Below are 14,438 nucleotides of genomic sequence, written 5' to 3'. Positions count from 1 at the left end.
CTATTTCTTTGGTTAAATAAACTAGAATTTCAACAAGCACTTATGGTAGGTCTTTCTGGCAATTCTTAGCCCATTGGCGTAGCTGCCGAAATGAACATTAACTTTGTATTTCTTATTTACCAAGAAATCTCACATGCACTGCTTTGTGCAAATCTTGGGACACAATCACCTCCATTTTGATGGATTAAAAACAAACAAACAAAGAATCCAAGTGATTGGGTCACCTAACCAAGATCATGAAGCAGGTAAGGTAGGATGGAACCCACATCTCTATGTCTTCCCAGACCAGCTATTCCTTTGGAAAGCTGTTTGCTTATAGACACCCATTTTCTAGAACTCAAACTGGTTATGTTTGTTATTTTTATTTGTAGCAAAAAATAGCAGTGGCAAAGCAATAAAGAAAATAACAATAGGGGCGCCTGGGTAGCTCAGTCGGTTAAGTGTCCGACCTCAGCTCAGGTCATATCTCACGGTTCTTGGGTTCGGGCTCTGTGTCGACAGCTCAGAGCCTGGAGCCTGTTTCGGATTCTGTCTGTCTGTCTCTCTCTCTGCCCCTGCCCCACTCATGCTCTGTCTCTGTCTCTCAAAAACAAACAAACACTGAAAAAAATTTAAAAAAAAAGAAAGTAACAATAAAGAGAAAATAACTCCCCTTATCTACCACTCAATATAACAGCCATTTTTATTTCTCCATGTTCCATTACAATTTCTATTCATATTTTTAATCCTTGTTCATACAGCTACAGTAACATAAAGACCCAATGTTTTTCTTCCCTCACTTCTTAGATTCTAAAGACTTTGTTGACAACATGGATCTTGCCATCACAGTCTTTAATAGCTACAGAACAATCTATCAGGCAATCACACTAATCTCCAATTCTTGGGCACGTAAGTTGTGCCAAGTTTTGCTACAGTAAATAATGCTGCAATGAACATCTTTGTGCAAATGACTCCAATTTTTCTGGTCTCATATTTTCTTGGAACCAATTGCCAGAAATGGGATCTGTTAATGGATATGAACAAATTAATGATTCTTGGAGTAGAATTAGGAAGTGAAGAGTCAGTGGGTGGGGGAGCGTCTGGGAGTGGAGTATAATGCAGATGTGATCAAAACTTTTGGAGGGCCTCTGGGCTATTCAGGTGGGTAAGGCAGGTACAGGTTTCCATCTGGAACTCAGGTGAGAGCTTTGGGATAGATCAGACTCATTCAGTGTTTGCTTTCTAATTAATCACCTACCCACAAAGATTCTCCAGAGACAGAATAATTGCTATGAAACAGAGGTGGACAATATTTTCTCAGTGTGATTTGAAGCAAATCTTAAGGGACAACTTCAGATTGCCTCTATTATAGCCTGCCATTTGGTCAGAGAAGGAAATTAAGCAGATTAGTCAAGCTAGATGCTTTTCTTTACAAAGCCATGAAGGTTATTACTCAAGGCCTTGTTATCTCAAAGGTGTTTGCAAATTGATTTTTTTGATAATTTGTTCCAGGTAGAGAAGTTAAGTTGGCAGGCAGATAATTTCTGAGCTCATCCTTTGTGCATTTTAAATATATAGACCTTTTGATCATCATTGTCAACTCTCCAGAGTCCCCATCAGTCTACAGTGGGGCCCCAAGGGTGCTATTTTGTAGCTCTGTGATAACTCTGCTCAACTCCTTAATATAATTATTCACAGACTGGCCCTGGACAGAATTAAGAGCAGCAGACTTCAATACTTTGGGGCTTGGGCCAATCGACTTTCCTCCATGGTCTTTGCTCTGTTTCAGGCATTAGCAGTAAATTGCTGACCACCAGAAAGAAAATAAAGTATCAATCTTTCCAAATGTTTAGTCTCTTTTCACTTATTTCTGGTGGTAGGTACAATATAGTAACAAACTTTCCCTCGAGTAAATGGATGTCTCCATCTCAGATGACTTACTAGTACACATGTCCCTCTGCAGACTAGCCAATACAATTATCTCTCCCTCTGTCCCCTTGACAAAATATCATGAAGTACATCACAGTGCTTCCTGTACCTGGTTCTAAAACAGCCATCAGATTATTATTTTATTTCCTCTTTTGTTAGTAATCCAATTATAATTGGGGTTCTTTTTTAAAATTTAAATGCAAGTTAGTTAACATATAGTGTAGTAATGGTTTCAGGTGTACAATTTAGTGATTCATCACTTACATTTAAAACCCAGTGCTCATCCCAACAAGTGCCCTCCTTAACGCCCATCCCCCACCCGCCTCCCCTCCAGCAATCCTGTGTGTTCTCTGTATTTAAGAGTCTCTTATGGTTTGCCTCCATCTCTGTTTTTATCTTATTTTTCCTTCCATTACCCTTATATTCATGTTTTGCTTCTTAAATTCCACATATGAGTGAAGTCCTATGTTATCTTTCTCTGACTTATCTCACTTAGCGTAATACACTCTAGTTCCATCCATATTGTTGCAAATGGCAAGATTTCATTCTTTTGACCACTGAGTAATATTCCACTGTGTGTGTGTGTGTGTGCGCGCGTGCGTGTGTGTGTGTGTGTGTGTACACCACATCTTCTTTATCCATTCATCAGTCAGTAGACATTTGGGCTCTTTTCACACTTTGGCTATTGTCGATGGTGCTGCTATAAACATTGGGGTGCATGTGCCCCTTTGAATCAGCATTTTTGTATTCTTTGGATAAATAACTAGTAGTACGATTGCAGGGTCATAGGGTAGTTCTACTTTTAATTTTTTGAGGAACCTCCATACTGTTTTCCAGAGTGGCTGCACCAGTTTGCATTCCCACCAACAGTACAAAAATGTTCCCCTTTCTCTGCATCCTCGCCAACATCTGTTGTTGCCTGTGTTGTTAATTTTAGTCATTCTGACAGGTGTGAGGTGGTATCTCATTGTGGTTGTGATTTGTATTTCCCTGATGATGAGTGATGGTGAGTAATCTTTTCGTGTCTGTTGGCCATCTGGATATCTTCTTTGGAAAAGTGTCTGTTCGTGTCTTCTGCCCATTTTCTTCACTGGATTATTTGTTTTTTGGGTGTTGAGTTTGATTAGTTCTTTATAGACTTTGGATTCTTTATAAGTCACATGCATGAGTGGTTCAAAGAGAAGTAGGGATATGAGACACACTATTTTTTTTTGTAAGCACCTCTCTTTTTTTAAATGAACAGAAATATCAGGTTTGTCAGTTCTCTCTGAAACGAACTACTCAAGCACACAATGCAAGAAATATGAGGCCATCTAATCCAACAACTGGAGTCATCAGAAAGGGAACCAAGGCCAGGGAGGGTCTGTTTACTAGAAGGTGGGGGCGGAACATTAGAACTTTGGGCCCTAGCAGAATTCCTGCTCCTCCCTTTTTCTTCTCGTACTTCAGATGTTTAAGCAATTAACCAGAAGGATCTTTCAAGGGAGTCTATGCAAGTAGTTTTTAACTTTTGAGGATACATAGGCCCTTGCAAAGATCTGGTGAGAAATTTCAGACTCTTTTCCCAGAAAAATGCACATATGCCCACCATTTCAGGAATTCATGAACACTTCTGAAGCCTATACATGAACCCTTGAAGAGGCTATGCTGAGAATAAAGGCAAAGCACAGAGATCCTGCTTATGCACCACATGCCCATAATACTTTACACTTCTTTGAGACCCTGAAGCCACCCTTTGATGCAGGGGCTAAAGCCAGGAGTACAATCAGTAAGGAAATGGAACTTGGTGTAAACTTCACATATCTAGTGCTTCTAGGCTCCCAGGGTCCCAAACATCTGGGTGAAAATAAACATTCTAAGATTTCCATGGGATAATGTGAAGTAAATGTCTAAGTCCCTCATGGCCATGACCCACCTAACACATTAATAGTTTCAACATTTGGGCTAAAATATTTTACGGATGAAGACATGACCCTACCCATGAGATGCTATATCCTAACTAGAAATCTTCTACGAAGGCTGCCTTAGTAGTTTGTGTTGCTATAACAAAATACCAAAGGCTGGGTGGCTTAAACAACAGGCCTTTATTTCTTAGAGCTCTGGAGGCTACGAAGACCAAGATTAAGGTGCCAGATAACTCAGTTCCTGGTGAGAACCCCTCTTCTTGGTTTGCAGATTATCTCCTTGTTATGCCCTCCCATGGTGGAGTGAGAGGGACAGGGACAGGGACAGGGAGAGGGAGAGGGAGAGGAGCTGGTCTCTTCCTCCTCTTATAAGGGCACAAATCCCATAATGGGAGCTCTACCTACATGACTTCATCTAAACCTAATCACCTCCCAAAGGCCTCCACCTTCCTAATACCATCACATCAGGGGTTAGGGCTTCAACATGCGAATTTGGAAAGGGCAGGGGGCACACAATCATGCATTATATAACAGAGGCTTTGTTTTCAAATGCATCCTTCTCTTCTCAAGGTCATGGTCTTGAGGTGAACAACCTTACAGAACTCTCTGTGAAAGAAACCCCAACCAGTATGTACTCTCTGCTTCTCATGTGCCAGACAGAGTGCTGGGTATGGGGACTTTAGTGGTAGAGAGAAATGCAGGCTCTCCGGACCCATGGAATGAGAGCATAAGGCAGTCAATTAAAGCAGCAATGCCAATAAAGTGGAAGGGAAAGGTCATGATGGGGGTGGTAGAGACAGTTAATGAGGTCTACGAAGGGACCTAACCTGGTGCAGAGGGAAGCTCTTGCAGAGACAAAGCTCACAACCCTTGGGCCTTAAATTCATGTTACGTTTACAAGCAAAGAGAGAATGTCTTGGGGGTCCTGTCGATCTGAGTTGTTTGGGAAGATACCATACAGGCTCAGAGTGGTAAGCAACTAAAACTAGGTGCTCAGAACACTCTTAATCCACTCATCCTACAAACACTGAACACCTGCTATCAGTCACATGCTGTTTGGAGCGCTGAGGATCCAGTGGTAAACACAACAGACACAACCCTGGCTGCCAGAGCTCACATTCTAGCTTTCACTCAAGGACTGCCAGAAAGAGAAGTAATAAGAAGGTAATTCAGAAGCTGAGGAGGAGGAGGAAACTGGAGGAGCCCAGGTGCGTGCTTCTGGATCAACCAAATGATGTGCATCCGTACAGCAGAATACCGTACAGCAAGGAAAAAGGAACAAACTACTGACACACAGCATGAGTGAATCCCAAAATTATGTTAGGCAAAAGGAGGAGAAAAGAAGAACGCATAACGATTCCATTTATATGAAAAGCTCAAGGAGAGGCAACATTGACCTATGGTGATAAACAAATTACATACCTGTGGGAGCAGGTACTCACTGGGATAAGGCATAAAAGAACTTTCTGGAGTGTTGAAATGCACTGCAGACTGATTTGGGTAATTAAATAATAAGAATAGTGTTCCCTCTGGTTGAGGTGACTGCCTGGAAGGGAACTTGAGAAAACTTTCTAAGGTAATAAAAATTTCTGTATCTTGACTAGGGTTGTATAACTCATCAAACTGCACTTCCAGTATTGTGCTATATGTCAATGATTTTTAAAAAGTTTAAGGAAAATAAACAAAAATATGGCTTGCCTGTGGCCCAGCAGGTGGGAAGAATGCCACTAAATTTTACCGAGAGATGAACCCCAGAATACCTGGAGGAAGGAGCCTCTAATCACCTATCATTTATCTCCAAATAATTCTATCAACATCATCAGATGCTTGAATTCCTATTATTTTTCAGGACACACCAGTTCTCATCCATGAGGCTTTTCACATATGAAACCACGAACCCCCTTTATCTACTTGATCCTGAACCATCAACTGTGTAGCTAGGAATAAGTTTTTCACATTTGGTGACACTCTCTGCTGACAAAGTCTGGAACCAAATCCAGAGGGACAAGGTCTGGCCTTCCGGGAGCTGAACTCGGAGACTGCACTGGCCCCTTCCAACCAGGCATCAAAGCACTTCAAGGACAAGACTCTGTGAGCCACCCACACATAAGTCCTGGGCAGCAACTGCCCTGGATCTGCCAAGGCTCTCCTTCAACACGTAGGTGGTGAGGTGACCCCTTAATATAATTCTGCCTTGTCCTCAGGCAGCAATCTCCAGACCAATTCTATCTTTCTTTTTCCCGCTGTGAGCACTTGTAACAGTTTGGCTCCCCAGAAATTCCTACAGACAGCAAAAGTGCTTCAAATAGCTAGAGAGCAAGCTTTGTGCGTATGCATTGTCTGCTCCAGACAGAAATCAAACCTTTGGAGAAAAACTGAATGTTGCTAGGACGTAAAGTGACCCTCGACATGTTTAAGGTGGATATAACCTGGCCTCTGATGCTTTCCACCACCCGCTGCCCCCTATCTGATCACCTAACTGCATCACTATTGACTGACCCATGAAGAGTCTGCAAGAATGCCCCCACCCCATTCTACCCACCAACATACACACATACCCTCATACTACTTTATTATTCCCACCTCCACACTTTTGCACATGCCAGTTTTCCCGATTAGAACATCTTTCCTTTTACTTTTAATCAAACCGGGCCCATTTTTCTTTTTAATTCTGCTTCATAACTACTCAGCTGTACGACCACAGGGCACATAATGGATGCTCAAAGCATCATGCTTGTTAGATATTCTACTGACTGGCACACAACACTGTTTCATACAATAATGAATTAAGGATCAAAAAGAAAAAGGGAGACTAGCTGGAGATCAGGGTCCAAATCCTTCTTTGACCTGCCTTTCCACTAACCAGCTCTGTGACCCTGGACAGACCACTCAATCTTTGAGACTCTCAATGTTTTCATCTTTAGAATGAAAGATGGTTCTACAGTTCTAATTAGAAAAGTATCTAAAGTCTCCACCAGGAACTGTAAGGATTCTATGTGCATATGTTCACTGACTCTAACCTGTGTCTTGTCAACCAGAGACCCCACCTTCTCCTTCCATGGCATGGACTCATGAGGTCCCTGAGCAGAAGGCACAAGTAGACATAGCACTAATTTACTAAAACATGCCTACCAGAATTAGTCTCTGTGCCCTAGCCTAACATACAGTCAATAATTTTTGATGTCTTATGCAAAAGAAAACATTTTATAAGTTTCCCCTAAATAAGAGTTTGGAGTTGCCATGAAGAAATAAAAAAGAACAAGAAGGAGATTATCACAGAAAATAGTGGATGGACATTCAAACTAAGGATTGGAAGTGTCTGGGGAGAAGACATCAAATATGTGGAACAGAACAATAATCAAAGACATACCTAAAGAAAATTTCTTTGAAATAAATGGAGCACTGAGTTTACAGAGGATGAAGAACATAGTGGGCTCCCGGAAAAATCAACGATGAAACTCAAAATTAAGCACAAACTGATAATACGTTGAAATACAAGACTAAAGAAAAGTTCCCCCAAGCATCTAGAGACACAGAGATCTCCATCAAAACAAAAAAGACTAAACAATTGGTTCTCAGACCTCAGCATTTCAATTCGAGATACTGTGATGTAATGGTGAAACTGGTGAAAGTAGTAGTAATAATCCCAAATGACTGCAGTGGCAACTAATATGTAACTGCAAAATTTTATGCACCTGTCACTGTTTCTTACTGACTTAGAATATTAACTCACCATCTTCATAGCAACTCTATGGGTAGATACTATTATGATTCACGTTTTACTTAAGAGAAGAAAGAGACGCAGATTAACTTTCCCAATGTCCAACACCTAGTCATTCAAGAAGCCAGGACTGGGGCCCACGCAGCCTTAGGATGAGGGCAGAGGGAGAGGTCCCCAACCATAATAACATAATACACGCACACGGGTTTTAAGAGGATGTTTCATGACCCAAGAATTTTAGAGCCAGCTAAGTTGTGGTACAGTTGCACAGCTAACAGAAAGACACTCTCAGACTCTTCCTAAAAAATGCAAGAAATACAATGTCTGCTTGCCCTTCCTAAGAGAAAAGATCACTTGAAGAAAGGCCCCAGTCCACCTTGAGATGAATCAAAATCCTAACTTTAGGATGGGGGAATTCAGATACTAACAGGATTTATCTTTTGGACACATGGAATTTCTCTGAAATAGTCTCTCACTCTTCCCCCTTCTCCAGGTGACTCACCTTCCCTTGTCCTTCAAGAGAGCTCTCCTCTGGGATGCCTTCCTGGATATCACCTCAAAGTTGTGTTCTCTGTGTTCTGTGGTTGTGTTAGCCCAAGGTCCCAAGAAACAAAGCTTGAGACAAGGATTCTGTGCAAGTCATTGATTGGAGGAGTTTTTAGTAGGAGGCATGGTAGGAGAAAGGTCAGGAAGCCAAACATGGATGTAGTTTGGAGCTCTGGAGCATTAAGTGCACAACCTCACTTGTCCCTCACTGAGGCAAGGGCATCAGCCATTTGCACCGTTGTGTCATTAACCAGAAACAGGCTGCTCTGGGGGTGCAGGCACTGCCCGTCAGCCAAGCAGCTCCTGTGTGGCTGAGAACAGTTACCCTGCAAAGGGTGCAGTCATTTCCTAGGACTTCTATAACTATGTACCACAAAATGGGTGGCTTAAACCAACAGAAATTTATGCTCTCATAGTTCTAGAAGTGAGACGACTGAAATCAAGGTGTCAGCAGGGACATGCTCCCTCTGAAGCCTCCAGGGCAGAATGCTTCTCTGCCTCTTCTACCTTCTGGTGTTTGCTAGCAGTCCTCAATCTTCCTTGGATTTTAGATGTGTCAGTCTAATTTCCATTTGTGTCTTCACATGGCCATCTTCTCCATCTGTCTGTGTCCCTACATCCAGATTTCCCTTTTCTGATGGACTCCAATCTTACTGGATGAGCACCCACTCTACTCTAGTATGACCTCATTTTAACTTAATAAATTACATATGAAAAGACCCTCCTTATTTCCAAATGTGGAAATGTTCTGAGACTCTAGGAAAAACATGAATTTGGGGGGAACAATCAATATTAAATCCAGTACAAGGGGCAACTGTGAGGCTTTAGCCGCACCCATGGCCACTAGGGGAAGGGTGCATCGTCCTGGGGATCGGGCACCAACAGCATCCTCTGTAATTGACACGGTCCTCAGTACCCCCTGGGCACAAATTCATCACAAAATTTGTACAGCACACATAGACTACTTGTTGATGGATCTGTCTCAAGGACAGAGGCCAAGCCATTTTTGCCTATGTCCCCAGATCCTATCACAGCACCTGCTCTATGGTGGGCTTGATCCTGGAGTCACAATACTTCAGCAGTTTTACCTCCCCAGCATGGAAGGCCATCCATGGACATTTACTCTTCCCTTTTCTGGCACAAGTACTGCTAGTTCTTAGGATTCTAGGCAATTCTTTTTTCTATGGCTCAGCTACCTTTTAGCCAAATGCAGCTGATTCTGGTGGCACCCAGACAAAGTTCTCTTGACTTATCTAGAGGTCACGTGTGGTTTTGGTGGATAATACCACCATGAGCTGATGACTTCCTACCTCCAGCACCTGCATTTCCCTGGCTGGTAGCTTTGTACAGCTGCCAGAGTTTGATGGCTCCACTGTAGGGTAGACTGGGCATGCCAGGGTGTTATCACTCCCAGGTACAACTCTTTCCCAATGAGGAATATGAGGAGGTGGATAAACACCCCAGTTTCTTTGATCCTTGGTGGAACAATGGGCCTGCTCTACTCAGTCTTTTTTTTTTTTTTGATGTTTGTTTATTTTTGGGAGGTAGGGGGGTCAGAGAAAGAAGGAGAGAGAGAGAGAATCCCAAGCAGGCTCAGTGCTCACAGCAGCAACCCCGATGTGGGGCTTGAACTCATGAACTGTGAGACCGTGACCTGAACCAAAGTCAGATGCTCAACTGACTGAGCCACCCAGGTGCCCCTTTTCAGTCTTTTAAGGGATCACTAGTGGGAATGAGCATCAAATACCTCCCAGAACTACCAGCTCATTCATGCATCCTTTAGGAGAAGCCTTCCTTCCTTTCCTGCTTCACTAACTCTCCTCCTCTACCAGTGTTCTCTTCCATTCCCAAATAAACTACTTGCAAAATGCTGTTGCAGGGTCTGGTTTTGGAGAAATCCAAAGTAAGCCATTATGAAAACCAGGGCAAGTTACTTCTCTGTGACTCAGTTTCCTCATCTGTAAAATGGGGGTGATAACAACACCTCCCTCATGTGGATTGCCATGAGGATAACATCAGGTATTCTAATCAGTAGTCTTAAACAGTCCCAGCACATTGCAAGTGCACTTAGTTGGCACTAAGTTGGGAGGAAACTTAGTTGGTACCCTCATTTTGTGGCCCCCATAGAAAGACACAAAGATTCTATTAAATGCATTCCCTTTCCTGTGTCAGGATGAAGAGGGGCTGCAGCAATGTCAGAGTGTACTCCTGCCAACATTTCCACAAGCAAGTACATTTAAGAGCTTGGCCTCGGTCTACTTAACACAGTCATGTTGCAACCAGTGAAGTCATTTAAAAACGCATAATTCAATAGCGACTTAGCACCAGGCGAGATTTCATGATCTGTAACACTCTGTCTGTGCCCTGCTCCTCTGTTTCCCCCAGCATATTGATATTTTTGAGATTACTCTTTGCTGGGCCACTTCCCAAAATTAAGAACAGAGTTATCATTCCAGAAGAGCCTTTCTTTCCTTGACTGCTAATCAAGAGTCTATCTCCTCGAGGGAAGAGCCTAGAATCTAAACCTTCAGAATTAGAGGCCATGTCACAGAAGCATCTTGTCGTAGAACAGCACAGGCCCATGATCCGGCATCATCTGACTCTCTGCCCCACCCTTTCCCAGCAGTCTAGCTATGGAGAATTGGGTGGAAGAAACTCGGGCCTTAGCCAGTTTGGGTGTCTGAGTTCCAGAGACATCCAAGTCAGTAACACCTGTGGGATGCAGAGAGCTATTATTATTCCATGGGACAAGGGACAAATGCTCTCTCAGCACCATGTGCCAGCTCTACCCCAGGATTTACACATATGAACTCATTTATTCCTCCTATCACACTCTGAGGCAAGTACTATCATAGTATCCATTTTACAGATGAGGAAACCAAAGATATGTGCCAGTTACTTACCCCCAGACCTTTGGCTTCAAGGCCACCCTATTGTAACTGGCTCTGTGATTCTGGGGCAGGGATTCTACAAACTGCATTTTGGATTCCCTTGCCAGCTTTGGCTCAGCGCTCCCAGTGGGAGGCTGTATGTGGAGACTAGAAAGGTGGAAGAGGGAAGAAGATGCTCTGCAATCTCCCATCTGCCCCCACAGATGCAGTACCGTCTGTGGCCTCCCTCCTCGGAGGACCAAGCATCCCCCAGTGGGGCCCTTGCTCCATACTCCTATTCCCTTGTGTTACCATGGCCCCGGGTGTGACAGATGCTTCCTGCAATTCCTGGCCACCTTAGTGTCCCAACATTTGCTCTGGCAACCTCCCAACATGTGTGTGATTCCCTTCAATAAAACTGTCTGTCTGAAATACCTACCATGGTTTGGGGTTTCCTTCCCGGATCCTCACTGACAGAGGAAGACATTATAATTATCTCCGCTCTGCACGTGAGGACACAAAGGCACCGAGGTTGAGCAAGCTGCCCAAAGTCCTGCAGCCGGGATAGCACTGGGATACCTGGGATGGCCCGCTCGGGTCTGGGGGTTTAACACTTGCACTGAACTGCCCCACTGTTCTCCACACCCAGGGCAGCTAGAGAGTGAGGCAGGCAGATGAGAGCCAGGGGGAGAGTGAGGTGGGCAGATAAGAGCCAGGGAGATAAGGTTTTTTTGTGTTTCAATGAACAAGTACTGAGGGCTGGTTCTATGTTCTGAAGACAGTGAGTCAAAGCAACTGCCTCTACCTTGGAGGAATCTAAGAGACTAGGGAGGGAAAGAGATGTAGGAATCAATACACTAGAATCAAGTGAAAAAGCCTGGACAGTGGCAGGCCAGGGTCTTGATGACACAGAGTGTGGTACACAGCATAGTGGTCCTCAGAAGATGTCCATGTCCAGGGCGGGGGAGGGGGGGAGGGGGGGAGGGTGGTGGGCTGGGTGGCTCAGTCAGTTAAGCATCTGACTCTTGGTTTCAGCTCAAGGCATAATCTCATGGTTTGTGAGTTCGAGCCCCACATAGGGCTCTGCACTGACAGCACAGAGCCTGCCTGAGATTCTCTCTCTCTCTCCCTCTCTCTCTCTCTGCCCCTCCTCTGCTCTGTCTCTCAAAATAAATAAACTTAAAAAATTAAACAAATTAAAAATAAAGATGTCCACATCCTGCTCCCCAGAACTTTACAGGGCAAAAACATCTTCAAAGATGTGATGATGTTAAGGATCCTGAGCAGGGAGAGTATCCTGGAATATCAAGGCGGGCCCAATGTAATCAGAAGGCTCCTTATAGGTGAAAGAGGAAGGCAGAAGAATCAGAGTCAGAGAGGGGTAGAAAGATGATGAACAGGTAGTTTTGAACACGGAGGAATGGGCCACTAGCGAGGAATGCCAAGTAGCCTCTACAAACTGTAAAAAGCAAGGCAACAGTCTCTCCCCTGGAGCCCAAAGAAATGCAGCCCTGCTAATCCATTTGACTTCTGAGCTCCATATTTGTAAGATAATGAATTTTCATGTTTTATGCCATTGAGTGTGTGGTAATTAGTTACAGTGGCCCTAGGGAAGTACTTGGAGGAGGGAATCAGATGGAGGAAATGAGGGAAGACTTCCTGGAGACATCAGATCATGAAGTCATGAAAGAAGAAGAGAAACTAATGGGCACCTGGGAGGGAAGGGCCTTCACAGAGATGAGGAGAGACTGGGTCATTGAAGAATAGCATCACCTGCTGAAACATAGATAGGGGTGGGAAGGAATGGCAAAAAGGCAACTGGAGAAGTCAACATGGACCAGATAAGCAAGGGTCTTCCTGAGGATCCTGGGCCTCATCCTGAGGCTTTGTAAGCAGGGATGTGACACGGGCACCTGTTCCTTCTGGACAACTCCTCAGTGCAGGGTGAAGAATAGGTCTGAAGGAGAGACATGAGAGTCAGGGGACATCATGTCGATCGCTGAGAGAGAAATGATAGATGCTGGGCCAAGGTAATGGTCATGGGGCTAGAGAGGCAGCGGACTAGACACAGATTTAGGTGACTGGCCAGGATTTGGTCACTGATTGAATTGAAAAAGGCAGCAAGGGGGATGGGACCAGTATTAGCACAAGACTAAGATTCACCAGGTCAGGTGAGTCCTGGCACATGCATGCCTGTGGAGCCACAGTCGTGCTCTGACCTCCATGATGTCTGCCTGGCCCACACAAGTGCCATCTACCTCAGGCTCCCTGCCCGGCATCCCAGAGCGCTACATGGCTTCTGTGCACAAGGCCCAATATTCTGGACTCCATCCCTTTGCATTTTCGTATTCATTTTCACTTACAATGGGCAGTGAGACAGACAGAGTTTGGCTTATAACCTCTCTCTTAATTTTACAACTCTGGGCAAGTTAATTAATTCCCCCTCAACCTCAGTTTCTTCATGTGTAAAACCAGGGAAACAGATATCTCACTGGGCCCTTGAGAAGACCAAATGCAAATCTCTGAAACATGACAGGCCCCGAATAAATGTGAGTTATTCCCCTCTTTCTCCCATCCCTTATGGCCTCCCACCTTGTCTCTCTCCCCATCCCACAGCCCCCTCCATTATAAGGCCATTCCACCATTTCTCAAGCCTCCTGCCATCTCCACTCTGAGCATCTGAGCAGCACTCGGGCATCTGGGGCTCATGTAGCACATGCGATGAAATCAATTTCAGCTTTATGCATGAGGGAGCCGCTAATCTCCCACTGGGACAGGCAACCCACACTCAACAAGCACCAGGGGGAAAACATGGCAGCCGTCTTAACAGAACACGTCTGAGGAAAGCTGGAGTAAAGGGAAAGGAGGTGGGAGGGAGGGAGGGAAGAAACACGCAAATCAGGGCAACCTGAGTCCAGGCAGCTCCATCAGTTGCTATGCTACCAGCCACAGTGAGAGAGCAAAGGGAGGGAGATGGGGCTTTAGAGATATTGTTATTTTGCAAATTTCTCTCCTCCGAACATCCCTGTGTGCAGGGTGGGAAGGGGGAGATACCCAATTCCTCTCTAAGCTGCCCAAATGACCAAAGTGACCCAAATGGCTAAAGTTACTACAAACATTCACTGCTCTCAAGGAAAAGGCATCCAGATGGATTAAAAGGAGAGACTTACCCACAACTGCCTGCTCAGCTTGTGGGGGGAGTTGAAGAGGTGAATGCCCCCCTTTATGGAAAGGAACTGAAAAAGTGGCTTCATCCAACCCACCACCCCTCGCCCCCATAGGGCTACTTCTATGTTCTGCCATATCCAGTGCAAAGACAGAGTTAGCATTGGCAAGCCTAAACAGCAGCCCTTTGAGAAAGGACTCTGGAGCAACAGAACATGGCAAGGTCTCATTAGACCACGGGCCACCATCACCATCCCTAGAAGCCACAATCCTGACTCAAGCAGGTAGCCACTGGGCTCTGATAACAGAATTGGTGGCTTCATG

General features: G+C 44.5%; 1 protein-coding gene across 1 annotated transcript in view; it reads right to left on the bottom strand.

The window, feature by feature from the left end:
* Positions 1 to 14,438, bottom strand: part of PTPRT (protein tyrosine phosphatase receptor type T) — a 795,219-nt gene that overhangs the window by 602,708 nt on the left and 178,073 nt on the right. The window lies entirely within an intron of this gene.

The sequence above is a fragment of the Prionailurus viverrinus genome, chromosome A3 (assembly GCF_022837055.1).
Source record: "Prionailurus viverrinus isolate Anna chromosome A3, UM_Priviv_1.0, whole genome shotgun sequence".
Classification (NCBI taxonomy): Eukaryota; Metazoa; Chordata; class Mammalia; order Carnivora; family Felidae; genus Prionailurus; species Prionailurus viverrinus.
Note: the sequence above shows the minus strand (reverse complement) of the source record. Positions and strands in the feature narration are given on the sequence as shown.